This window comes from Panthera uncia, assembly GCF_023721935.1.
Source record: "Panthera uncia isolate 11264 chromosome A3 unlocalized genomic scaffold, Puncia_PCG_1.0 HiC_scaffold_11, whole genome shotgun sequence".
NCBI classification, from domain to species: Eukaryota; Metazoa; Chordata; class Mammalia; order Carnivora; family Felidae; genus Panthera; species Panthera uncia.
Window position 1 is genome coordinate 63,865,327 of NW_026057578.1, and position 26,045 is coordinate 63,891,371.

General features: G+C 53.4%; 1 protein-coding gene and 1 long non-coding RNA gene across 2 annotated transcripts in view; both read left to right on the forward strand.

Annotated features, from left to right (window-relative positions):
* The window catches only part of PRKCE (protein kinase C epsilon), a 442,370-nt gene that overhangs the window by 200,673 nt on the left and 215,652 nt on the right, over positions 1 to 26,045 (forward strand). The gene's annotated exons all lie outside the window — the stretch shown is intronic.
* On the forward strand, positions 18,846 to 20,699 carry LOC125936973 (uncharacterized). The gene is made up of 2 exons (XR_007462183.1): positions 18,846 to 19,205; positions 19,664 to 20,699. It is a non-coding gene; the product is annotated as an uncharacterized LOC125936973 (long non-coding RNA).

The following is a 26,045-nucleotide window of genomic DNA, read 5'->3' on the forward strand; positions in this document are numbered from 1 at the left end:
TGAACATCTTCAGTCATGTCTCCAGTATTCTTCCTGCCACTACCGTGGGGCCCGAGCCCCAGGTCAGTCCAGGGATGGGGTAGATGCATCCCTAGCCTTAGGGACGGAACAGCTCAAGCTGCCCACCTTGGGGGAGGGGGCAGTTCTTCCTTTAACATGCCCCACTGTAGGGCTGGGTCATCTTGACAAAGCTTCTCCTTCTGTCTCAGCACCTCTCACCATCTCCTCGCACCCCTTTGGAGGAAACCACTGGCTGGGCCTTTGGGGAGGACTGGCCGTGCTCCCAGCACACTCAGTGTTTGCTTCCAATCCAAGAAAAAGCTGGGCTCCCTGGCTGGGAACTCATTCTCCCCCACCCCCTCCTTTTCTTTTCTTTCTTTTTCTGTCCCCTTTGCTTTTCCCCAGCACCCCACCCCCACCCCACCCAACCCCAAGAGCTCCCAAAGTGACAACATGTGGGCCCAAATCAAACCCTTGTCCTCGGGCCCCTGCTGGCATCTCTCCCAGATCACCCACCTTCCTCCCCCACTCTGCAACCCAGCCACCCTCCTCACCCCCACCCCCACCATTCCTCTTTGTGGACAACTTTCTAAATGCAGCCAAACTTCCCCTTTCGGTCCACAGGCCCCATAAAACAGCTGCAAAAAGTCAGCAGCTCTGCAAAAAGTTCTCTTGCAAAGTGAGGCCGGGAGCAGTCCCTCTGGCTCCAGCCATTGCTTCCTGCCTCCCAGGATCTAGAAGGTCAGTCTCCCCCATCCCAATAAATGGCAGGGAGACCCCTCGGTACTCACTCCCAGAGGCACAGTCTCCCCAACGGTCTAATCTAGAGAGAACCCCCTGAGGGGTCCAGCAGAGTGTAGTCAGTGGGAGGAGACAGTCCAAAGCCTGGCCTGCATGCCTGACCCTGCGAGGCCCTGTGGGACCCTGGGCAATCCGCTTCCACACCCCACACATGTACACATGCGCAGTGCTTGTGTTCATAGAACGAAAGGATGGATTGGCTGGTTTTCTGGGCCCCTTCCACGTCTAAAATTCCACAAATCTGTCATCTCTTTGTGGGGTGCTCCTGCCCAAGAGAGAAGGAGCTTTGCCCAGGGACACATGGCAAGCCGAGGGTTATCTGACCAGACCCAGTTCTCCTAAATTGCATTTCGTGTTCTCTCTGTGACCCTTGGCCCTCAGGAAAACAGTGGGCCGCACATAATCACTCCTGCCCACACATCACAATCATCTGAGATGTTATATCATATCCATCCCTGGGCCACACTCCAGAGCAACAAAATCAACGTTGGGGCCTGGTTATCAATCTGTTTGGAAAGTTACCCCGGTAGTTCTGACTGAACAGTCAGAGTTTAGAACCAGTGTGGACAAGGCTCCTAGAAAGTGAAGGTGAAGCTCTAAGCCAGAAGTGCCTGTCTGCTCCCAACCAGGCCCCGGAGGCCTCCCCAGGCCCTTCCTGGGCAGACGGCCCCAGGACCGCAGTCCAGGAACTAGAAACCAACCTCAGCAAGAGGCAGGAGGCCTGGGGGTCACCCCAGCCCTCCGAGGGCTTTGTGTGTATTGAGAAAAGAAAAACGGAGAAGGAAAACCATAGCAGAGCCGAATGCAGTGAAGGAGAAAAAGACAAGAGAAAGGGGAAGAACCCTGAGGTCAGAGAGTCATGTGAATGGCATTTAGGGAACAAAGCCCCTCCATTGTGCCCTCTGTTCCCCCTCATCAATCATCCACAGGGCCTGGTAAGAAGCACTCTTCCACCAGCGCCCAGGGCACAGAGGGCATCGCTGCCCATAGAGGCCTGGGACAGAAAGCCCACGTCCAGAAATTTGCCCATTCTGAGTCTGTGAGCCCCGCACATCCTCCGCCCGGGCAGAGCTAGCAAAGAGCCCTTCCCGCACCTCCTCCGCTCACCAGAGCCCGGCGCTCCTATCAGAGTTTAAGCAAAATCACTCGGCCATTCCTAGACCAGAACAAAGGCTGAATCCAACTCCCCGGACACTTGGCGTCACATCAAAGTCATCCAGGTGGTGCTGCGTGACCTCCAGCGAGCTGCCTCCCTCCCCTCCCGCAGCCTCACTGCCTGATCTTGCCTGCCTTCCTGCAGAGGCCTTTTTGGAAGGCAGGGGTATCGCTGGAGGCCAGTGGTCGAGAGCCTGGGCTCTGGGGAGAGAGGCCTGGGCTTGTGTCCTGGCTCTAGCACACTAGCGTTGTGAGCTCTGTGCCTGTGAGTCCTCACCTGTGAGGCGACAACTGACAGAGGGGAGAGGGCCCTACAAGCCCAAAGCAACCGGGGGCCAATATCTAGAATGCACGAGGACTGCCCTCTGCCACAGTCGGAAGAGGATGGTAACCCCAAGAGAAAACCGGGCACAGTGTGCAAGCAGGCAGTGAACAGGGCTGCCAAAAGAAACACAAACTGGATACCCGTGAATACGCCAGAGAAGTTTCGGTCAGGGAGCGATACCAGTGAGGAACGGGGGGGAAGGGACGGTGGTTCCCAACCTGGGGACAGTCCACCCCGGACCCCTGCCTCCACCTCCACCTCCACCAGAGGACATTTGGCAATGTCTGGAGACCTCTTTGATTGCCACGGGGTGGGAGGGGCCCCTGGCCAAAGATGCTGCAAAACACCCTACAATGCACAGAACAGGCCCCACAGCGAAGAAGTGCCTGAGCCCCAATCTCGATAGTGCTGGGGCTGAGAAGCCCTGGACTAGACAGATGGACAAACAGGTAGATGAAGGGGCCTCGCCAGGACAGTGAGGCAAGCGCGCGTGGGACGCAGAAACATAAACCAGATAAACGGCGGTCACGTGGGTGCCTACATGTGTGGAGCAGAGTAGAGCGCTCCATGATTGTTCTCTGCTCTGTCGTTCTTTCCTCCCAGGATCTGAAGTCTTCACCCTCCCCTGTTTGCTGCAGCAGCACGGCTGGTGGCCTCGGGCTCAGCAGCCACCCTGGGCCCCACAGAGGAAGGGAGGGCAGCGGTCGCTGGAGGGGGCAAGGGAAGGAAAGGGAAAAGGGGGGCAGGAGAGCCCAGGGTGGGGAGCGAAGAGGAAGAGAAAGGAGACGCTGCAAGTTTCGGTGTTTCACAACATCACAGAAATACCCAGAAAGCCAGAGGGGGCCACAGGGAGAAGTTCAAGTTGAGCAATGGCTGCAGTTCTCTTCCTAAATTCATGGAAAATGTCTCTTCACACCCTCTGGTTTAGTGAAGCCAGACCTCCCCCGCCCCCATCTCCACGGGGGCCTAGACAGGGACTTGTCCCCCAGCCGCCACGCTGTGTGCCCTTTCCTCCCCTTCGTGTCCTGCCCGCTTCTTCTCCTACCCACCCTGGCCAGTTCTCCATCCCTTGCTTTCCAGGATAGAAACTCCCACTCCGGTCCTGCCAGAGCCCTGACGCAGGTGACAAGATACATACACAATAATAATAATAATAATTAATAATAATAAGAATCCCATCTGCTAGAAATCAGCATCTGGAAAGAAATCATCTCTCTTGTGTAACAGGTCGAGGGATCTTCAAGGGTTCTTAAAACTGATCCCCAAATCTGAGCTTCCTGGCAGCCCCAGTAAAATGAGAATGGGGGTCAGTTTCGTGAGTCACACTGCCCATAGGTCAGAAGCCCACTGATTCCTCCGAGGACACAGAGCTTTGCCAGGAACTGGAGCCTAAAATATATTTCCCCCCCGTCGGTCTTATAGAGAGCGCTGACTGAGGCAGCAAACTCTAGCAATAGCAGCATCCCCAAATAAAGGCGACAGCCGGACTCCTCCAGCCCTTTTCTGTAAAGCCCCATCATAAGGGAGGGACATAATAAAGATTTTGTGGTGGCTAAATCATGTGGTCCGAGAGCAACTCAGCTTCATGAGAGCCCGACTCGCTTCAGGGATAAGTCTCATCTGGAAGAATGGATGGAATGCATGGCCTTTAAATAACCCCCATGAACTTCATTTCTCTCAACTGAGCTTTTGATAAAACTCGGGCAACGGGAGGCAGTTGCTGGTTGTAACCGCTGACAAGGGTCTGGCAGGCAGCACTCTGGCACTGGGCGAGGGTGGGGCTGTCGGGCCCTGGCACCTGCAGAGGCATCATTCATGGATTCAGCTATTCACAGACTCCCCCAAAGGCCCAGAACGTGCAAGGCTTTCTCATTTTCCTCTGGCCTGATGTGGAACTGGACCAAGAGGCTGGCGGAAAGAGGAGCAAGATGAGGAGCCGGGGGGCATGCTGGCCAGCCCGGAGCCCCACCTCACTTCGAGTCATTGTTCAGGGTAATAGCTCGCATTTAGCATTTATTGTGGGCCTAGGCATTATGTCACGACCTCAACTAATCTTCACAACCAAGCCCCAGGGTGGATACTCTGTGCTCATTTTACAGACGAATAAACTGAGGCTCAGAGGTCTGGTGAGAGCAGAAGCTGTGACGCCCCCTCACATCTGTCTTATTCCAGTGTTCGTACGTTTGTAACCGCTACACCGCGATACCCTGCCACGTAGGATGAGAGGCAAAACCTGTGGGAAAAGTGAAAAGGCAGTTAATTTGTGGCACGAGAGCACAGGAAACACATGACTCCCCGAATGCGATTCTGAAGAAAGCCGGAAGCCTGCAGCATCATTTTGAATTTAAGACCTCAGGGCTTCTCGAAGCCCTCTCAAATCCAGGGCCTGCCGGGCTGTAAACGTCAGTTGTATCCAAGTTCCTGTACAAGTCGGGGTGGGGGGGGGGGGGGGGGGGGTTGCAGGGAAGGGCCTCGCTTAAAGAAAGGCTGCAGGGCAGTGAGGAAAAGGCACCCCACGACCAAGCTCATGACGCCCCTCAAAAACCACTGGGGATCCCACCCACAAGTCAGTGAGTGAGCTGTGCGGCGCCCAGCACTGTGGGAGCACAGGGCCAGACTGCGTGGGGTCAGGGATCCCTGCTGGGCACAGCCATTTGTGCATCCTGTCACTTCCTGGGAAACCAGCAGCTGGGAACATCCAGGATAAAATAGAACCAGTGATGTTGTCTTCCCAGCAGTTATCGCCATGAGCTCAGGACATAGAGGCATCTCCTTCCTTTGGATGCACTGACCTTCTTTAGAAGGTCTCTTTAGACTGGAGTCAGGAGTGTCTGGACCACAGGAAAGCTTTCCACATCAGTGAGCAATATGCTGACAAGCAGGGCCTGGGCTCAGCCCCATGAAATCTGATGACTCGGGAGGACGTGCAGTCTCTCCATAGACATGTTTGCCAGGCACTGGCGATGGGCCCTCCCCGTGCCAGGTGTGAGGGTAAGGAGAGAAGTCAGGCCCAGGCCTTGCCCTCATGGGGTTTACAGTCTAAAAGGGCACCTACAGTCTAGATGAGGAAACACCTCAGGGTGTCTTCGTGCATCCCTTCTAGAAAACCGAAAAAGGAAGGAAGTGAGGTAAGGAGGGATAAACATACAAAAGAGATAAAAAATCTAACCACTTCTCCCCTTGCCCCCACTCACTCTTATCACCATCATCTCAGTGATTATTGCAGTGGGGCCCTGAACACAGCAGGCCTGCTCCTACCACAGGGCCTTTGCACTTGCTACTCTTTTTGCGCTTCTACAGATATCCTTATGATTCGGCGTCTTCGTGTCTTTGCTCAAATGTCCCTTCCCCTTATTGAGGCCGCCCAGTTAAAGTTCACCACGCCCCTCTCTCTACCAGCCCACAATTGTTTTGGTAGGGGTTTGTTTTGGTAGGGGTTTGGTAGGGGTAGTTCTCAAAAAGAACTGAGGACAGGTTTCCCATTGGCCTTGGCTGGAGGCTATTTCTGTAGCCCTTGAACGTACACCCATCAAGGGCCTTCCCTGTCAACCATCAGCCAGTGTACTGGGATCAAGCCTGGCCCCTTCAACCTACTTACCCTAGGGCCAGTCCTCTCCTGTCTGGGGAAATTCCAATAGAGCCAGAGTGTACCACACCCCTTGGCCAAGCTGTAGCAGACCTACTGCAGCGGGGCTGGGCAGCTGGTCACCAAACTCATGTCATCCTCTTCCTGGGCACCCCTCTGGACTACATTTCCACCTCCTGTGCCATCAAAGGTGGCCAATGGAGTGCGAGCAGACACAACGTGTCTCTCTTCCGGGTTGAGGGTGTTAAGAAGCTGATGTACCTCCTCCACCCTTCTTTCCCCTTCTGCTGTGACCACATGGCCTAAGAGACGGCAGAACCCCGAGACAGAAGGAGCCGAGGTGCCTGAATCTCCGCCTGGGGGAAGGCTGCCTGCCACTCAGAGCACCATCTTGGAATTTATGTGAGTAAAAACTAAACTCTGTGAACACCCTGCGTGGTAGAAGTTGGCTACTGGATGCATTTGGTGTTCAGCTGCCTGCCCCTCTATGGACGGTGGGCCCGCCCCTCACTCCAGCACTCTCTTATCCCCTCCCCACCATTGCGTGTCCCACCTGAATTTTGCCCTCTCTTCCCACCCCATCCCAGGCCTCCAGTGGTGACTGTGCAACTGATGAGTGAACACTTTCTGCCCTGGGGACCTGCGTGCTGATGCTAAAGGCAGGCCGGCAAAGAGGGAAGGCTCTTCCCATGACCCCCCTGTAAGCCTGCTTCTAAAGGTGTGCAACTCTGGGCGAGACTCCAGCCTTACAGAGATTCAGCTTCCTCACCCTTGAAATGGGAATAATCACTTCTGGCCAGGCCGCCTCACAGAGGAAAAGACCGGAAGCACTGATGTGCAGAAGCAGCTACCCCGAGCTGGGCTCTACATACATCCCATCACATAGAGTACTTATCCCAGATAGGGAAACTGAGGCATGCAGAGGTTTCTGAGTGACCTGCCTAAGTTCACCCCGTTAGTAGGTAGTTGCCCCCGCCCCTGACTTGGTCCTCCCTGTCTTTCCTCCCCATCTTCTCTCCCACGTGAGCAGCACCACTACCCACCCAGGAGCTTGACTCCAAGAACTCAGGTCGTGCCTGACTCCTCCCACACCTGCATCTCCCAAAGCCCAGTTATTTTATCCTCATAGATAGCTCCCCAATCCAGCCCTTCCCTCCGTCTCTGTAGCTGCCAGTCTGGTCCAAGCCCTCTGCATGCCTCTCCTGGACTCCTGCATCGACCCCCTCCATGGTCTCCACACAGCAGCCACAGGCATCTTTTGGAAATGCAAATCTGACCACGCCAGACTCCTGGTGGCTTCCTACCACTCTTATGACAAAGTCTTGCCACGGTCCACCCAGCTCGAGAGATCCAGCCTCATCTTGAACTCTGTCCTCCTGCCCCTCTCCTCTCTGTGCCGGACAGGATGCACTTCTAGTCCCCTGAACACTCACCAACTCCCTCTTTGGTGGGTGCATCCTTCGCACATGCTGTTCCTTCTGCATGTTCCTTCCCCTTTTCACCCGGTTTACTCCTAATCACCCTTCGTGTCTCAGGTCTGGTGTCACTTCTTCAAGAACTTGCCCCTGACCTCCTTGATGAGGTGACATCCCCCTACAGCACTCACCCCCGTTGTTATTTTGTCTATTTGAGTAGTTATTTGGTGAAGCTATAGCTCCCTTACGTGACTCTAAGCTCCATGAGGACAGGCACTGTGACCATTGAAACCTGGTGCCTGTACAGTGCCTGACACATACTAGAACTTCAGTAGCGGCCAAGTGAGTCAGTTAGTGAAAGCTGAAGTTGAAATCCAAGTGTGCATGACTCCTCCCTCACCAACGGCATGAGGACCTGTGTTTGTCTGCCATAGCAGAAGACCTCATACTAGGTGGTTTAAACAACAGAAATTTATTTTCTCATAGATCTAGAGGCTGGAAGTCCAAAGTCAAGGTGCCGGTCAATGTGGTTTCTGGTGAGACCTATATCCTTGGCTTGCAGTTGTACCTTCTTGCTGTGTCCTCACATGGACTTTTCTCTGTGCACACGAGGCTAAAGGGAGAGCTCATTAGAGAAGGCCCACCCTTTTGACCCCATTTCCCCTTAATTACCTCCTTAAAGTCCCCTTCTCAAACAGAGTCGCATGTCAGATTAGGTCTTCAACATCTGGGGGGAGACACAGTTCAGTCCATAACATTCTGCCATCTAGCCCCCACAAATTCACATCGTTCTCACATGTTAAATACATTCACCCCATTCCAACGGCCCCAAAGTTGTAACCCATCCATCAATTCCAGCTCCAAAGTTTCGTTAAATGTCACCGAAATCAGGTATGGGTGAGACTCAAAGTATGAGTCATCCTGAGGCAAAATTCCTCTCCAGCTGCAAACCTGTGAGACCAGACCAGTTACGTGCTTCCAGGTCACAATGGTGGGACTGGCATAAGACAGACATTCCCATCCAAAAGGGAGAAATTGGGAAGAAGGACAGGGTCAAGAGTCCCCAAGCAAGTCCAAAACAACAAGGCAAATTCCATTTGATCTTAAGGCTCCAGGTCAATCTTCTTTAGCTCAATGTTCTGCCCTCCGTGCCCACCCCATGACCCTCAGCAGTGGTCCTGCCCCTTCAGCTCTGGGCTGGCATCCTGGCCCCCTGGCCCTGAGGAGATGGCCCCACCCCCTGAAGCCAGGAGGAAACAGTCTTGTTCCCTGGGCTGGAGATGGGGGTGACAGCTCTGATAATCTCTGAACCACCATCATGGCCACTTCTCCCTCCTCTAGAAGGACAACCATGTTTGAGGCTGGATCCTCTATTGCCCTGACCTGTAGATCCCAGAAATCGGACAGCCTAACTTCATTCCATTTTCTCCGTCCCCTTTGGTCCCCACTGCCAATGCCTCTGCTGGTATAATCCCAACTCTATTCCTGGCTTCAGCTGAGATGGCTGACTAATTTGTGGATAATCTTTACAGAATGATCATCCAACCACATCCTAGGTGTTTTCTCCAGAACACGCTTTCTCATGTTTTGCAATATGGATAGGCAGAGGATTTTCTAAATTTTCAAGTTCTGGCTCCCTTTTGCTGAAAAATTCTTTTAATTTCTCTCTCTCTCCTCTCACATTTTATTATAAGCAGTAAGGAGGGACCAGGCCACCCCTCCAACACTTTGCTTAGAAAAAATCCTCTGCTATGGCACACCTGGTTGGTTCAGTCAGTTAAGCTTCCAACTTCGGCTCACGTCATCTCACTGTAAGTTCGAGCCCTGCATTGGGCTTTTTGCTGTCAGCACAGAGCCCACTTCAGATCCCCTGCCCCATTCTTTCTGCCCCTCCCTTACTTGCACTCTCTCTTTCTCAAAAGTAAAAATAGGGGTGCCTGGGTGGCTCAGTCAGCTAAGCATCCGACTCTTGATTTTGGCTCAGGTCATGATCTCACGGTTCGTGAGTTCAAGCCCCACATCGGGCTCTGTGCTGGCAGCGCAGAGCCTGCTTGGGGCTCTCTCTCTCTCTCTCTCTCTCTCCCTCTCCCTCTCTGCCCCACCCCCTCTCACACTGTCTCTCTCTGAAAATAAATAAATACACTTAAAAAATGGTTTTAAAAAGTAAAAATAAAACATTAAAAAAAAAGAAAGAATAAAATCTTCTGCTAAATATCCAAGGCTGTCGCTCATAAGATCTGCCTGCCATAAAACACTAGGAACACAAAGCAGCCAAATTCTTTGCTACTTTATAACAAGGATTGCCTTTCCTTTTGGCACTTTGGTCATTTCTTCTGGAGATTCTACCAGAAGCACCTTTGGTGTCCATATTCCTACCAAAAGTCCCTTCAAGGCAATCAGGATTTTTCCAGCATGTACCTCGATACTCTTCCAACCTTTCCTTAGTACCCAGGTCCAAAGCCACATCCACATTTTTTAGGTATTTGTTATAGCAGCACCCATTCTTGGTACCATAATCTATACTTTTCATGATTCTCCAACAAAATAGAACCAGTACGTTATATCTGTATATCTATACCTATATCTACAGGTAAAGAAATTTACTATCAGGAATGGCTTATGCGATTACAGGGGCCCGCAAGTCCAGAATTTGTGGAAGGCTGGCCGGTTAACCTAGAAGCAAGAAAAGCTGAGGCCTGATAGTACAGGTTTTGTTCTATGCAGGTCTTCCACTGATTGGACGAGGCCCACCCACAGTATGGAGGGCAATTTACTTTACTGGTCTAGCAATTTAAATGTTAATTTTATTCAAAAGTACTTTCCAGGAATAATGTTTGTCCACTTATCTGGGTACTTCATGACCTGGTCAAGTTGACACATAAAATTAACCATCACAAGAATCACACCAGAAAGTACATGTGATCAACTTAATGAGTATGCAGGACCAGTGTAAGGGATTAGCAGTGTGATTTGCCAATCACTCATTCCATACACATTTGTTACACACCTCCTATAAGCATCTCCATTAACCATTGCTAGGTAACAAACTACCCCAAAGCTTAGTGACTTAACACAGCAATAACTGTGTGGGTCAGGAATTTGGGCAGGGCTCAGCTAGGTGGTTCTTCTCCAGCACACTCATTCAGCTGGGCTAAGCTGGAAAGTTCAGGAAGACCCACCAAAACACCTGGTGCCTCAGCTCCTCCACAAGGTGGCTCTCTCTCCAGGTGCTATCCCATCATTCCCTAGTCTACCTGTGCTTCTTTACAGGTTGGTGGCTTGCTTCCCCTCTTGGGGCTTGGTCTCTTAGAACACTCTAGGGGAAGCAAGCACTTGTCAGATCTACACTTCCGTCATGCTTCTAATGTCACATGGGCCCACGTGTGGGGGCCCCCAGTGTAACACTCCTCCAATATATGAGAGGACACTGGTCCCAACTCTGGTCGGATCTCACCATCTATCACAGCATATTGTGAGGAGCACACCCCAGCATGAATTCCTGGCATCTTTCACTAGTGCATCCCATTTTGTAAAGGTGGATTCTCACATGATGATAAGCGCATTCATATTTATATCACTTTTCGTACACATTTTTTTTTTTCAAAATAAATTGTAAGGGAAAATATTGCTAGTTTTGTGTGTTTGTGGGAGAATGCTTTTTCACATTCCTTGACACACTGATGTGGCTCAGAAGACAGCTTCGAAAGTGCTGGCCTGGTGACTCCTAGCAGGGAGGCCCACAGACACAGGTGGCCCATGGTGGATTACAGATGGCTTGTCCCAGAGGGCTGGGAGGCCCAGGTGTTCCGTGGGACCATCTGTTTCGCATCCATGGCCATGAGTGATGGGAGGTCAGGGAGCATCATTCTTACACCATTCAAGTGCAGGCTGGGACAACACATGTCAGGTGACCCCAGCACATCATACTGTGTCACCCTGTGCCCTCACTACACCTGGCACCAGAGGGGGTCACATGTTTCACACACTGAACAGCACCCACCCCATCACATGTGACTTCACTTCAGAATGACTGAAGCATCGGGAGGCAATTCTCAGGAGCTTGAAATTTCCCTTGCAAACCCAGTCTGTGAAGCAGTGTGTAAGAGAGGCCCCCAGCACCCACCACGGCAAACAGGGCCACTGGCTAGTGGACCAAGGTTGCTCAGAGAGGCCTTGCTAAGGTTGTCTGCAGCAGGATCCCCAGGGGCTTCTAGGAAATTCCAATATATTCATCTGGAAGGAGGCCCAGGAATCTGCCTTCTTAGTCTCCACCGTGGGCCACAGGGTGCTGGCCCCTTGCCAGATTTAGAGTTGCCATGTGGTTATTTCTGAAAAGGCCCCATGGGGTGGGGGCAGGGAGAGATTCACCAACTATAAGACAGGGCCCTCACTGATGACTACTGCAGGCAGGACATAGGGGGCCCAGAGCCAGAGAGTCAAGTGGCTTCACATGCCAAATGGAATTTTTATTTTCAGACTCCTGAGATATATAAATAAATAAATATAAATATTTATATATAATATATATTATATATAAATATTTATATATATATTATATATATTTATTTATTTATTTATATATCTCACAAGTTCAGAGACAACTTGCCTCTACAGGTTTCCTTCACAGAACAATCCCCAGAGATTAAATCTGTTTTGAGTTGTATTTTGAAAAAAAGAGGAAATTGGATCCTGGTTCTGGGTGGGAGGAGGGATGAGGGGGGGGGAGAAGGGAAGTTCAGAAAGAAGGCAAAAGGCACAGATTTCCAGAAAGTTCCTTATGCTTCCCCCCCCCCCCCCCCCCCGGCATTTTTTCCTATGTACTCCTACTCTATGGAGACAAAACCCAGCTCTAGCTTAGACACACCTTCCTTCTTCCTGGCCTCTCTCCCAAGGTGTCCACAGCCCCTCTTAGAACCAGGGCCCCGTGAAGTAAGTCACACAGAGAAAGACAAATACTGTATGGTCTCAGTTACAGATGGAATCTGAAAAGAACAGAACTCATAGAAACATGGGATATTATGGTTACCAGAGGCAGAGGGTGAGGTTGGGGGGACAATTGGGCAAAGGTGGTCAAAAGGTGTAAACTTTCAATTATAAAAAAAATAGGTCTTATGGATACAAAGCACAGCATGGTAACTGCACTTTACCAAAACCCTATTGTATATTTGAAAGTTACTAAGAGAGTTAATCTTGAAAGTTCTCACCACAAGAAAAGAAAATGTGTAGCTATGTAAGGCTGATGGAGGTTAACTAAATGCATTGTAGTAATCATTTTGCAATATATACATATATCACATCATTGTTGTGCACCTTGAACTTCTACAGGGTGAAACCAATACAATTATCTCTCAATAAAACTAGAATAAGTAAAAATTAAAAAACAAAAGCGTTGATTCACAGGGAGTTCAGGATTGATGCTAGTGTCAAATATTTGGAATGCACATAGTCTAGATCAGCTCAGACTCATGCTTTAACAATCAGTCAAACTGGGGGCAGAGTTGATATCTCATAAGAAGGCATATTATAAATTCCGAAATGTTCTCATTATAATGTCTTAATTCCTGTGACAATACCCTTATCAGGTTGTGTATGGACTTTCATACCCGTATTTGTGTTTGTATTGTGTGAATCCTTCCCACGCTTAAAAAAAAGAAAAAAAAAGAACCAGGGCCTCCAGCTCACCAGGTTACCAGCTCTGCCTGAGCACCACCCCCCAACTCCAGACTTTTCTCCAGAAGCCAGACCCCCAGGCCCCAGAACCTCCTGGTCTGACCACACACTCCACACTGGTGGGGAAGAATGTCAGGGGATCGTGCTTCACCCAAGAGCTACAAGGCAGCTCGGGCAGTGTGGGTGGGAGCATATTTGGGGGTCTTCCCGAAAGGGGGTCCTGTGGCAGACACAGACCACATACACACTGACCCACACCCTCGTGTTGCCCACCACGTGTCCACCTGATCTCTCCCCGGTTCTGATGCTGGCGTCTCTACAGACACTTCTTTAACTTCCCTGAGCCTCAGTTGCCTCACCTGTAAATGGGCATGCTAACGGTTCCCACCTCACGGGCTGCTGCGAGGGTTGGATGAAGGATGTAAGTAAAGCGCAGAGCGTAGTTCCCAGGGGACAGTTAGTGCTCAAGAAATGCTGACAGTTGTGGCTGCAATTTACCACCACCATCATTAGCATCACCATTTAGGGTGACATCTTTTGAGAATCCAGCTCTCAGGTAATCTATTGCTTTAGCCTGATGTGAAAAACAAAGGTCTTTGGGGAACATGTTCAGGGTTTTTTTTATTTTTGGTTTTGTTTTGTTTTGTTTTCAGCAGCTTGAGGAGGCAGGGTTGGGAGAAGCTTTAGCTGAATGGCCTTGGACGTTTGGGGTTCAGGATGAGCACCCAGGCGTAGGACGGCTGGGGATGCAGCTGAGATTGGCTATGTCCCCGCTGTCCCCAGCGAGTGTTGCACTCAGCTGGGAGTGTGTGGGGGGCGCTGGGTGTACGTTGGATGGGGGTGCCAGGTGGGTGTTAAGTGTAAAGTCAAAATGACTGCGGAAAATACTGAAGGGGTGCTGTCTGGCGGAGAGGTTTCAAGGTAGCTTGGGTTCCTGTTTGTTCTCCTCAAAGACCAAGCCTTTCCTTGACAGCTCTGGATCCCTGTGAGGCAGGTCTGTGCGCTCTGGGGAGAGACTTGCCCAAGGTGCCCTCTCTCCCCACTTACCAGAGACCCAGAGACTCTATGGAGTTAAGGGGGCAGGGAGGGCTGGCCTCGCCCCACCCCCGTGTGGACCCCTGCCCTAGGGATTAGGAGCCAGACGCCCAGCTCCAGTGAAAGAGCTGCCTCTGTTCAGTTGCCAAGGGCCCTGGGTCACCCAAGCCCACCCAAGGAGGGCGCGGAGAACCCCGAGAAGCCTCTAGAGAGGGCTGTCTCAGGGTAACCAGTCTTTGGAACATTCTTAGCCCCACCCGAAGTGGGGGGCACCTTTCACCTCCTCCACCTCTGCATGGGGGCCTGGCTAACAGCTGTTTCCAGCTGAAGGCTCCCCCCTCACCACCCAGTCAGCTTTGATGAAGCCTATCAAAGCATTCTTGTTCTTACAGCTGCTCCTGGGAGGGCAATTAAAGCCACAATAACCCCCCACATCTGTTTAAGGGGCTGATGGCTGGTACTCCACCCTTAGCCCTGAGGGAGGGCTCCTGCCCCTCAGTATGGGGGTGTGGGGTGGGGGGCGGGGGAGGATTTGTCCATATCCAAAAGGCACGATTTAGGACCTTCAACCATTAGAACTGGAAGGGAACACCCATCCCCATTTTACAGATGACTAAGCTGAGGCCAAGCTACTCCCTGCTCCCAAAGGGTTCTCCCACGCAACACCCACTTCCCTGTGGGTCCTCTAGACAGGCCCCGCTTCCTCCTCCACTGGCTAAGGTCAGCCTCCACTTACGCAAGACACAACCGAACCGTGTGGGATTGAAAAGGCCATGTGGGGAGAGGCTGTTCTGAAATGCCTGCTCTCTGCCCCCTTCTTTTGAGTGAGCCATTACCCCTTCTTGGCCACTATTTTAATACTCAATCTGTGAATTCATTTAAATCAGTCCTCCTTAACCTCGACATTGTTGACATTCTGGGCTGGATATTTCTTTGTCATGGGGCTGCCTGGTGCCCTGTAGGATGGTTCACGGCATCCCAGGTCTCTGCCCACCAGACGCCAGTGGCACACTTTTGCTAGTCATGACAACCAGAATTATCTCCAGACGTTGTCAAACTTCCCTGGGGGCGAAACCATGCCCAGCTGAAAAACACTGAGCTATGTGGACTGAAAGGAGCATGCATGGTCTTGCCAGGGGTACAGGGAAAGAGGACATAGCTATTTCCCCCTGAGGCCTGGAGCTCCTATAGGGCAGATAGAATAATAAATGTACCCAGAACAATGCAGTGTGTGCCAGCAGATCATGAAAAAGGTTGAAGTAGGGAAAAATCATTGAGGCTAGGATTCATCCAGGAAGGCTTCCTGGAGGAGGAAGAATGCAATCTCCGCTTTATATCGGCAGTCTGGGAAGGTCACAGTTTGAGGGAAAAGTCTCAAAAACAGCAAACAAAACCCAGGGTGGGGAATGGTGGAGACTTTCTGGGGAGAGGTGGCCACAGCTGGCTGGATCTTAATCTGGGGAGTGTTACATATGGCTGCCTTCCTCCAGAACAGGGAAGATGCTGCGGATGAATGAGCAGGGGAAGATGGGAGAAACAGTGCCATGCCTGAGCTCCTGGGGGACCGGTTAGGGCCTTGCTTGTCCCTGAATAGCCAGCACCCAACACAGAATCAGGCTATGGAAATGCTGAGATAATGAGGCTGCGGAGATGGGGAGGAAAGGTCTGGAGAGGAGGGGGGGAGGGTGGTCTGGGATCTGCTGTGCTGGGAGGATGTGTCTGGATGGTAAGGGCACTGATGAGGGGGTCCAGCCCAAGCTCAAGCAGGGGCCTAACCAGCCCCTCCCCTCCATTCCCCAGGGTCTGCCCTCATCTAATGACTCCCCAGATGGTCCATGGGGGGTGGGGGTACTGGTGGTCCTAATCAAGGGGTAGCTGCTGGGCTTGGAACCGACCATTTCTTTGGGTTTCTGCCCAGCTGCAGACCTTTCTCGGGAAGAGATTTCAGTGGATTTATGGCAGACAATGGGGAACCATTGGCCTAGGAAGCTCCCATCTCACACTGGTTCGCCACCCCCAGTCTGGGCTTCTTGGGCCATGGGTGCCTGTCTACCCTCAGATTGGGCATCCTGAGGGCAGGAGTGACAGCTTCCCTGGGGTCGCCTTAGGGAAAAGCAAAGTGTAGGGCTGGTGCTGCCCACAGGGAGCTTCTGGGGTGACTTGCCAGCAGGGGGCGCTGTGGATTCAGGCACAGGGCTCGGACTGCTGGAAAGGAGCAGGCAGAACTAGCTTCCCAAACTTGTTCTGTCCTGTTATATGCACCCCCCGCCCCGCCACCACCACACACACACACACACACACACACACACTCATCCAGGCTCTACTGCCTTGTACACAGCAGGGTCTCCAGCTCGTTACAACTTCCTAGATTAACCCCATTCCCCCTTCCTCCAGATGAGGAAGAAGAAGAAGAAGAAGAAGAAGAAGAAGGAGAAGAAGAAGAAGGAATTCTTGTGCCCATTTTGCAGATGAGGAGACTGAGTCGCATAGATGCAAAAAAGACCGAAAGGGATGGCACCAGGGCAGACTGGATAGATTCTTGGCTTTGGAGCCAGAAGACCTGGGTTTACTAGCTGGCCAGTTCAGCAACGCACTCCCAGTATGGCTCAGGGCAAACTTCGGGGCCTTGTTGAGCACACCGTGGCAACTGCAATGTGTGAGGTGAGCACAGCAGCCACACTGACCCCAGGCTGAGAACAGTTCTGACATTGAGCATGGCTGCCCCCGTGGACAGCAGTTGGAGGGGCGGAGAGGGGTGGTGGTATGGGGAGGAAGAGCTCCCCATGGGGAGGAAGGTATGGCAAAAGGGGACCAGGCAGCATTGCCCAAGACCTTGTCCAGGTGCAGAGAGCAGACAGCCAGAAAGGAATGAACAGAGGGGTCTGAACAAGGGCAGAAGGGACGAAGGGCCTGAGCTGAAGGAGAGCTCTAGGGAAGGGACAGGAGGGCTGAGGTGTCAGCACTGTTTCCTACGTCTTTGTAAGGGGTGGCAACACTGGAAACCGTGGGTGCCATTTGCTACCCTCCCGTGGTGTTCCAGGCTCTGTGCCAAGCATTTGACTGGCTCAATTACCCATCCTGAGAAGCAGGTAGAGCTATTAACCCATTTTGATAGACAAGGGAAGGAAAGCTCGGAGACAGATAACTTGTCCTGTGTCCCCCGTGGGAAACGGGCAAAACTGAACGCCACCCAGGTCTGCCTGGCACTATCCACTGCTCTCTTGGTGGAATCAGGGTCTGGGTGGAGAGAGGATGAAGACGAGGCTACAGCCGTGGAGGCGCCACAAGGCAGGGCACGCCTAGCCCGCAATGAGCAGAGGAGAGCGGGGCACTGAGGAAGGAGCAACGCGCACAGACATAGCCAGTCTGAGAGGCCTCCTGGAGGAGGAGGAGGACACTCTCCAGGCTGACAGGGAGGAGAAAGGCATTCTCAGCAGCCTGAGTAACCCTAATGAGCAGTTTCAGCCCAGCCGTTTCCAGCGTGTACATGGTCTGTCCCTGTCCCGCAGAGCTGGGCCATGAGGCTGGCAAGGCTGGCAGGAGCCTCCAGGAGGGGAGGGTTCCATCAGCAGTCGGTCCCCTGGCAGCTGTGTGGAGCTTGGTCCAGGAGGTCTACTGGGTTCTACGGGCTGTTCTTAAGGAAAGAGATGGGTATCTCAACTCTTACAGAATGGGGGCAGGGGAGAGGGGAAGGATGAAAACTCAAGATACCGAAGTGTTAGAATCCACTAGATGAGACGGCTAATCAGATGTGATGGACAGAAGGTGGTGGTCAAGGATGACTCAGCCTCTGGCTTGCATGATGGGGAGTCTTACCATGAACTAAGATCTAGCAGCGGAAGAGGCCACTGCAAGGAAGACAAGTTCAGTCTGGGGTAAATGAGTTTGATGTGTGTGTGGGCTTTGTAAGTGGAGGTGAGCTTTGGGCTCAGGATTAAAGAGGGATAAGTGCTCAAACTACAGCCAGAATCAGGCTCTACTCTCCAACTAAGGAAAGCAGTCAGGGTTGACTAGAATTTGAGCTTGGTTTGTGGCCTAGGAGGAAAGTACTACAGCAGAACACCCACCCGCTAGACTAAACTGAGGACGCTGCGTTCTCGAACTTGAAAAAGGATCCAGGGGTCTGAGCAGACCACAGGCTAAGTTCAACACTGGTGCCCGTCATTCTCAAGGTGTACACCCCCCCAAGAGCGAATAAGAACACAAGTCAGGGCTGAAAGGGGACCGAAAAGAGTCGAGAGCAGGAGTCACCTGATTTAACGTTCTTAAATCACCGAGGTGTGTCCTTTTCTCTGAAGCTCTTCCTGACTCCCTGTTCCCTTCTCTGCAGGACCCCGGCCTCTTCACTGGCTAATGAACACTGCTCAGCACTTTCACAGTTATTATCTCATTGACTCCTCAGTGGTTTCCTCCATCTGACAGGTGGGGAAACAGAGGCCCAAAGAGATTAAGGTGTGTGGGGCTGAGCCCAGGCTTGCTCCTCCAGGCCTCTCTCTAGGCTCACCCCCTTCTTACTTTGAACAGCATTCTACAACATTCCAGGATGCCGAGGCAGCCAGGGTTTGGGTGCAGAGTGGCCAGGCTGACTGATGGCTCTTTCTGGCCACAGGGTGAGTGGGGGAGAGCTAGCCCTGGCCCAGGTATGCTATCTGTTCTCAGGATCTGCTCATTGGCTGCTGGGGGTAATAGGAATGACCTCAGTGGTGGGTTTTGAGGTTTTTTTGTTTGCTTTTTCTTTTTCCTTCTAAGAACAATTCATTTGGTCACATAATTAGTATAAAAGTGGCTGGTGTTGAGCAACCTCCCCCTCCCCCTTCCCTGGCCTCTGGCAGTGACATTTGAGGCGCTGTCTCCTGGGGCCACAGAGGATGCTGCCTGGGCAGTTCAAAGGGTTGGCTCTGCTCCCTGCCCAGCCCCACCCACTTCCCCTCACTGCCTCCCTCACTTGCCAAGCTTGGCCAGCCTCCCATCGAGGACTGAGGTCTCACCCCAGTGGCCTGAGTGGAGCCCCTTCTGCACCTCTCCACCTCACCCCTCTGCTGTCCAGCTCAGATGGCAGGGAGGGGCCAGAGTAGGACGGTGTGGGAAGAGGACTGAACCCTTCCCTTCTCATCCCACCTGGCCACGTGTGTGTGGCCACCCCTGCCACTGCTCTGCCGACTCCATGGCACCTTCCATGTGCCACTGACCACGGGGCAGCACTGAGAAGGGTGACAAGGTCAGGGGAGGCCAGAAGGAATGCTAGGCTGTGGCAGAGGAGGACAGGCCTAGGCTCCCAGGAGGCTGCTCAGGAGTGGGGGCAGGAGACCAGCAAGGAAGGAGCCGGGGCCTCTGAGGGAGCTGGGTCTTGGGCACAGTGGCTGGACAGAGAGGCGGGCAGAAGGCCAGCAGGCAGCCCAGTCTGGGCCTGGGAAATCCTGGGCCCATCACAGATAGGCCTGCAAGAGACAGAACTTGGAAGCAGATGCCTGAGGCAGCAGAGGGCTGGCCTTGGGGACCACGCCCCAAAGACACAGGCTCCAGATAGCATTTCCCAGGAAGTAAACCAAGACCTCTGTCCAGCAAAGCAAGAAACTAGGCCAAGCACCTTGGTGCTAATGGCCAAGTGACTGAGGGTCCCAATTTACTTGCCCTGGTAGCTTCTTGGCAAATGACCTCTACCGCCTTCTCTTCCAGGATATGCCAGCCTTCAGGCTTGCAGTGCCGAGAAGGGGAAGACCAGGCAACGGTGATGTCAACCAGGGAATTAAGCAAGCAGAGGAGCCGATAACATCACCCCGCAAGGCTCGCCGTGGGCAAGGTGACTCATCGAAGATGGGCCCCACAAGCACAGGGTGATTGTTGTTGTGCCCAGCCTGTAGGACTAAGGAGGAAGAAGGGGGCCGGGACGGGTTCCTCACCGAGTCCTCCACTCTGTGGAGAGGTCTCAGAACACAGTGTCCTCCGCCTTCAGAGCTCCCTGCTGGCTCAGGAAACAGCCCTCCCTCCTGCTGTGGTGATAATCTCTGTCCACAGCGTTTGGTGTGTGTTTGTGGGGTATGTCTGGGTGATTTCCCCACCCGCATCCCACAGGGGTGCTCCAGGTACTAGAGATTGCTAACAGCAGAACGCTTGCTCCCCCTGGTTGGACGACCGTCTGTGGAGACAATGCCACCGGATGGCAAACTGCTAACCGCGACCACGTGGCGTCCTCATGGTGGGTACAGCCTGTTCCTCCTGCTGCAGGCACCTGTCGAGCTGCCTCGACTCCTCGCTCCCTCACCCCCTCCGGTCTGCTGAAGGGGCCAAAACTGTTGTGTTCTTCCCATCCCCAGAGTCACCTTGTATTGTCGTCCAAGTTGAGAGCTGAACAACTGGAGGGGACACCATTTACTTTACAGTCTATGTGCCAGACCTCATGTCTGCGCATGCTGGCCCTGCCCCTTCTCTTTCCTAAGTTACTTCTCACTCCCCTCCCCCACCTAGAATTATCTATTTGGTTTGCCCTTAGTAAGTTCATCTTTACACTAAACTGTCCCCCATAAAGCATAAGACTCTTCCTTTATCATCTGACTTCATTCATTCTTTCATTCATTCCACACAAAAAATGTTGAATTTGTGCCAGGCACTGTTCTATCCAAGGAAACAAGGTAGATGCTCCCTGAGCTCATGGAGCTCACATTCTAATTGGGGTGGGGTGGGGGGTAATAAATAAATAATGTGATGCATAGAACTGCAGATGACTGTAGGTGCTGCAAAGAATAAAGCCAGGCTAAGAGGTGGAGGATGATAGGGCCCTCCTTCAGCTAGGACTGTCCAGACTTTTCTCTAAGGTGGTGGCCTCTAAGTGGAGACCTGAAGGCAGTGAAGGAAGAAGGCTTCATGGCAGAGCCCCTCCTGCCAGGCATCTAATGACAAAAGAAAGTTTGCTAATCCTATCTGGTTCTGCCAGGAGCCCGGGGCACAGCCTAGGGCACTGGCTTCTCGGCACTGGGTATCCATTTCCTCCTTGGCAAACCAGAGGCCTAGTTGTACTGGCTCTCCAAGGGCTCCTCCAGCACGAATTCACTCACCTATAGGAGCCTGAGTTGGGAGGCCAGCTCTGTCACCTACAAGCTGTGTGACCTCAGGCAGGTTACTTAGCCTCTCTGAGCTATTTTCCTTACCCATAGAATATTCACCTCAGGGTATTGTGAAGGATTAAATGAACTCATGGAGGTGAAACCACCTTGTATACAATAGATGCTTAATAGATATCTTCTAGGGCACACCTGGGGGATGTGAGGTGGTGCGGGTGAGTGAAGAGGTGCTGTTAACTGGTTGCCTTTTACTAAAGGAGCCTGGACAGGGCAAAGTCGACCTGAAGACGCAAAGCTCTGCTGGGTGCCCGGTTGTGCAGAGTTTAGCTGTGGGAGCCCCCAGGCTGGGACCCCCACCTCAAAGATCTGGGGCCTGGGGGAGGAGGCAGGCAGGGTCATGCACTCCCCACTGACGTCAGCAGGCGAGGTGGGGTGAGGAGCTGTGGTGCACAGGCCCTTGAACTGTCACACCGCGGCCCAGCGTTCAACTTCCTCTGGGGCCCAGGGTGTGCTCAGCCCGTCCTCTCTTCCTTCCTCCTTCATTCAAGCTCTGTTTGGGGTGAGCACTGTTCACCCACAGGCTTCGGTCATCACGCCCCCTTCTCAGCTCCCGGGGCTCCCCGGTTCATTCCAGCCCACCCTGGGCAACAGCTCCTTCCTGACGCCTGCCGTGAGCCTGGGCTCCTGGACACTGCGGGGAGCCCGGGCGCGGCAAGCAGGACCTGCCAGCCTTGGGGTGCAGGCAGTAACAAGAGTTGGCCCTGACTGGCTGCCAAGGCCACACAGTCTCCATCCATGACCTCCCCTGACGTTAATCCCGTGGTGTGGGAGTTTTTATGCCCTCTCATACTTGAGGAGCCTGAGGCCCTGAGGAGTAGGAACTGTGGGTGCTCTGGCAGCAAGATTGACGGGCATTCTTACTGCAGGAGATGGCCTGAGGGGCACCTTGTGAGGCAAGGGGGCTTGGAGAACCAGAAGACCACAGGGGGACCAACCGTGGCTGGGAGACTGGGGGACTCCTGTGCCACAGATGGCTACAGGCTGAGGTGTGAGCCCCCTCCCTTGGCCCACCTTCTGCGTTAGGATTCCCCAGTATGGCCTGGCACTCTGAGCCTCCAATGAGCTGCTGCTGGGCCTGGAAGCTGCTGGCTCAGTCTGGGAGGCCAGAGCTGGGCCGCGAGACCTGACCCAAGCCATTCCTCAGCCCCTCGTGGCTCTGAGGCAGGAAACCATCATAGTGACTGCTAACATTCACTGACAACTTCCACAGCAGGTGCTGGGCTAAGCACTTTGCATACATGAACCAATTTCGTCTTTACAACAGCTCTACCAGGGGAGAAACTGGGGCACAGAGAGGTGAAGTGACTCGCCTAAGGTCATGCAGAGCTGACATTCTCAGAGGAGGCCTGCTTCCAGAGGCCACACTCATCTCCCCTCAAATCGGGGACTCCTGGAGCAGGGAAGGCACTGGCCCAGGGGGTTGGGCTGGACCCCACAGGCCCAGGGGGAAGCCGTGGCGGTCCGGCCAGCTGCTGAGTGCACCATGGAGCACAGGAGTGACAGAGGCAGACCTGCTCCTCCCCACCGAGGGCTGAATGCGGGCCCCTTCCTATGGGGATGTGGTTTTGACAGAAGGTAAAAGAGGACAATGCTTCCCCCAAAGGAAAGACCTGACACGTGAGGCTAGGTGGCCATGCTGGGTGGGCATGAAGCCCTGAGGCGGCAGCTCAGGCGCTGGGAAGGGAACTTGCAGCCTCTTCCTCTGTCCCCTCTCCCCACCTGCAGCAGGGCCCGGTACAGACAGAGGCATGGCTCCCGTACTGACACCGAACAGCAGCCAGTCTGGGCCACCTGGCTGTCCATCTGTGTGTGTGTGTGTGTGCATGTGTGTGCATGTGTGTGCAAGAAGGGGAGGAGAAGGGACCTCTGCATGTGCTTGTTTGCAGGCGAGCCTGTCCCCCGCCCCCACCTGCTGCTTCAGCGGCAGAAAACAGGACACTCTGTCTCTAATCTGCACCTCTGGGGCCTCGAAACCACAGCCACGTCAGCGGGTGGTGGGTGGTGGGGCTGCAGATGCCGGGTGCACAGGTGTGTGCCAGCATGCACGCATGGGGCCAGTATTGTCGGGGGTGGGGGGTGGCTCCCTGGCCCAGTGCCCCCGGCAGGGCAGGTGGGGTAGAGGGAGCTGGACAGCCCCCCCTCCCCAGCCCTTACTGGGACCATAGGCCTGGGGGAAAAGCAGCCATTTCTCCCACAGATTCTCTCTTCTCTCAGCAGCCGTCCCAGCAACCAAAACAAATGTCTGTGGAGCGGCTAAATGGCTCCACAGAGTTTCGGGCACTGGGAAATAAAAGGGAATACCACAAAGATCCCTGCCTTCATGGGGCCAGCATTCTTGTAGGGGAGACACGATAGACAGACTAGATGAATTCTGTTGTATGTAAGGAGGTGACGGGTGTAGTGAGAAAACGGGGAGGCAGAGCAGGGCCAGGAGATAATACGTGCTGGGAGGGCCAGAGGGCATGAGGGTGTGCGTGTGTGTGTGCGTGCGTGCACACAGGCCACAGTATTAAATTGGGTGGACCAGGTAGGTCCCATTGAGAAGACATGTTGACAAATGTTTGGAGAAGGAGGAGCCAAGCAGGGTCTGGGGAAGAACATTCCAGACAGAAAAAGACTAGAACAAAGACCCTGAGGCTAGAGTGTGCCTGGCCAGGACTGAGGGAAGGGCAGGCTGGCCTGGGGATGGACTGAAGTGACCCCATGCCTCCAGGCACCTGCTCACCTTGCTTGCAGCAAGGGTCCATTTCTAGTGAGTTAAAGAAAAAGGATCCTCTGGTAACTATAGGAGAGGCTGAAGGGCTTTCTGGGGAACCAATGTCTCAGAAAGAAGGAGACAGAGAAGGAAAAGGGCTTAGACCAGAAGAAGCCTGTGAATACTCTGGCGCCAGAGCTTGGGAGGAGGCCCAAGGCTTGGGGGCTCCTAAAGGGAGAGTGCAGGAAGGAAGCAAAGAGTGGGGCCAAGCTGCCCTGGGACCCACAGGGGTCCCTAAGTGGGGACAAGGCTCTGGGGTCCCAAGGCCCCAGCAATGGGCCCCTGGGAACTCACTGAGACAATGCAGTGTGGACTCCCATCCTCGTCAGCTGGCCACTGTCACGGAGGAAGGAAGCCTGAGGGTGCAACTACCTTCTGCCCCACCTGCCTTGGGCTGTTGGAGGCCACCAGACCCACCGGCCAGACCCTTCTGAGGTCAGGGCCTCTCCCTCCATTAAAGAAATCTGCAGGGGAGGCAGAAGGAGGGGCCGTTGACCTCAGGAGACACGATAGACCTAGGGTGGGGTGTGCACGCAGGCCCGCCCTGCCCTGCAGACTAGGAAATGGAATCCCCTCTAAACCAGCCAGACCACCAGCCAAGGATGGGATGCTGGCCCTTGTGTGGTTTTGACAGATGGGGCACTGGGAGGTCAGGAATCAGAAAAGAGGTGGGTGTGGCCTGGGGTTTTTAGGATAGGAGCAAATCTGAATGGGCAGAGGGGAGAGAGAACACCTCCGTGCGCTCACGTGTTTGCACACACATGCACACATCACGCGCTCACACACGCTCAGACCGTTAAGCTCCCACATGTGTGGATTCTCACAGTCGGGAGCATGCACACACACCCTCACACAGCCAAAGTGACACTCAGACACTAGGGGCGTGCCCTGGGGACATTCACGCTCATCTAAGGCACGCCAACCTGACAAGCATCACACACACATTTACACACTCTCCTAGACGTAGATTGGCTCCCCTGGCCGCCAGAAGTACCTAGGCCCTTTGGAAACAGGCCTGGGAGGAGGATGAAGATGGGTCTGGATGGGTCTGTAAGACATAAGCAGGGCCGCCTGGGTGGCTTAGTCAGCGAAGTGTCCGACTCTTGGCTTCCACTCAGACCATGATTTCACGGTGGTGAGATCCAACCCCAGGTCGGAGCTCAGCACAGGGCCTGCTTGGGATTCTCTATTTCCCTCCCTCCCTCCCTCGCTGCCCTCCCCTGCTTGTGCACCCGTGCATTCTCTCTCTCTTCCGATAAGCGTTTTATAAAAAGATATAGGGTGGGGCACCTGGGTGGCTCAGTCGGTTGAGCGTCCGACTTTGGCTCAGGTCATGATCTCGTGGTTCAAGAGTTCGAGCCCCGCATCAGGCTCTGTGCTGACAGCTCGGAACCTGGAGCCTGCTTCGGATTCTGTGTCTCCCTCTCTCTCCAACCCTTCCCTGCTCACGCTCTGTCTCTATCTCTGAAAAATAAATAAACATTAAAAAAAATTAAAGATATAGGGAGAACAGAGGATGGAAGGTGGCAGTGGGTCACAGATGGAGATGAGGGGACAAATAAGACACCCAGCAAAGGCACGTTGTAGACACACCCACGTGTAGACCACACACAGCCCATTACAGTCAGCCTCAGACGGATCCCACAGCCTTCCTGCCTGCCCCTGACACTGTGCTAGTCACTCAGAAGATTTTCTTTTCTATAAAATGAGAATTTGAGGATGTCTGCTTTCTATACCAGATTGATTTGTTGAGAGTTGACAGTGAATCCTATGCTGACCTCCAAGAGACTATTCAGAATCTGGTCATTTCTCCCACCTCCCCCATGACCACCCTGGCCAAGCCACCATCCTGCTGGCCTCCCTCCCCCTTCCTCGATCCCCACTGCAACCTCCTCCAAACCTGCCCCTACATTTTTATCTCCTCCACAGTAAGGCAACACCCTCACAACGGCCCATGAGGAGCTGCCCTCTGTCTCCTGTGGCTCTCCGCTCCTGCCACCTTAGGCCCCTGACTGTTCTGCAAACACCCCAGCCATCCCCTCTCAGAGCCCCTCCCTCTCCCTGGAATATCCTCATGGTTCTGCCTTCAGGATTTACCTGGATGATCTGGCTTCAGGGTGCAGCCCCCTCTCCCTCAGTACTGTCTACCCCCCACAGTACTCTCTATCCCCCCCAGTACTCTCTA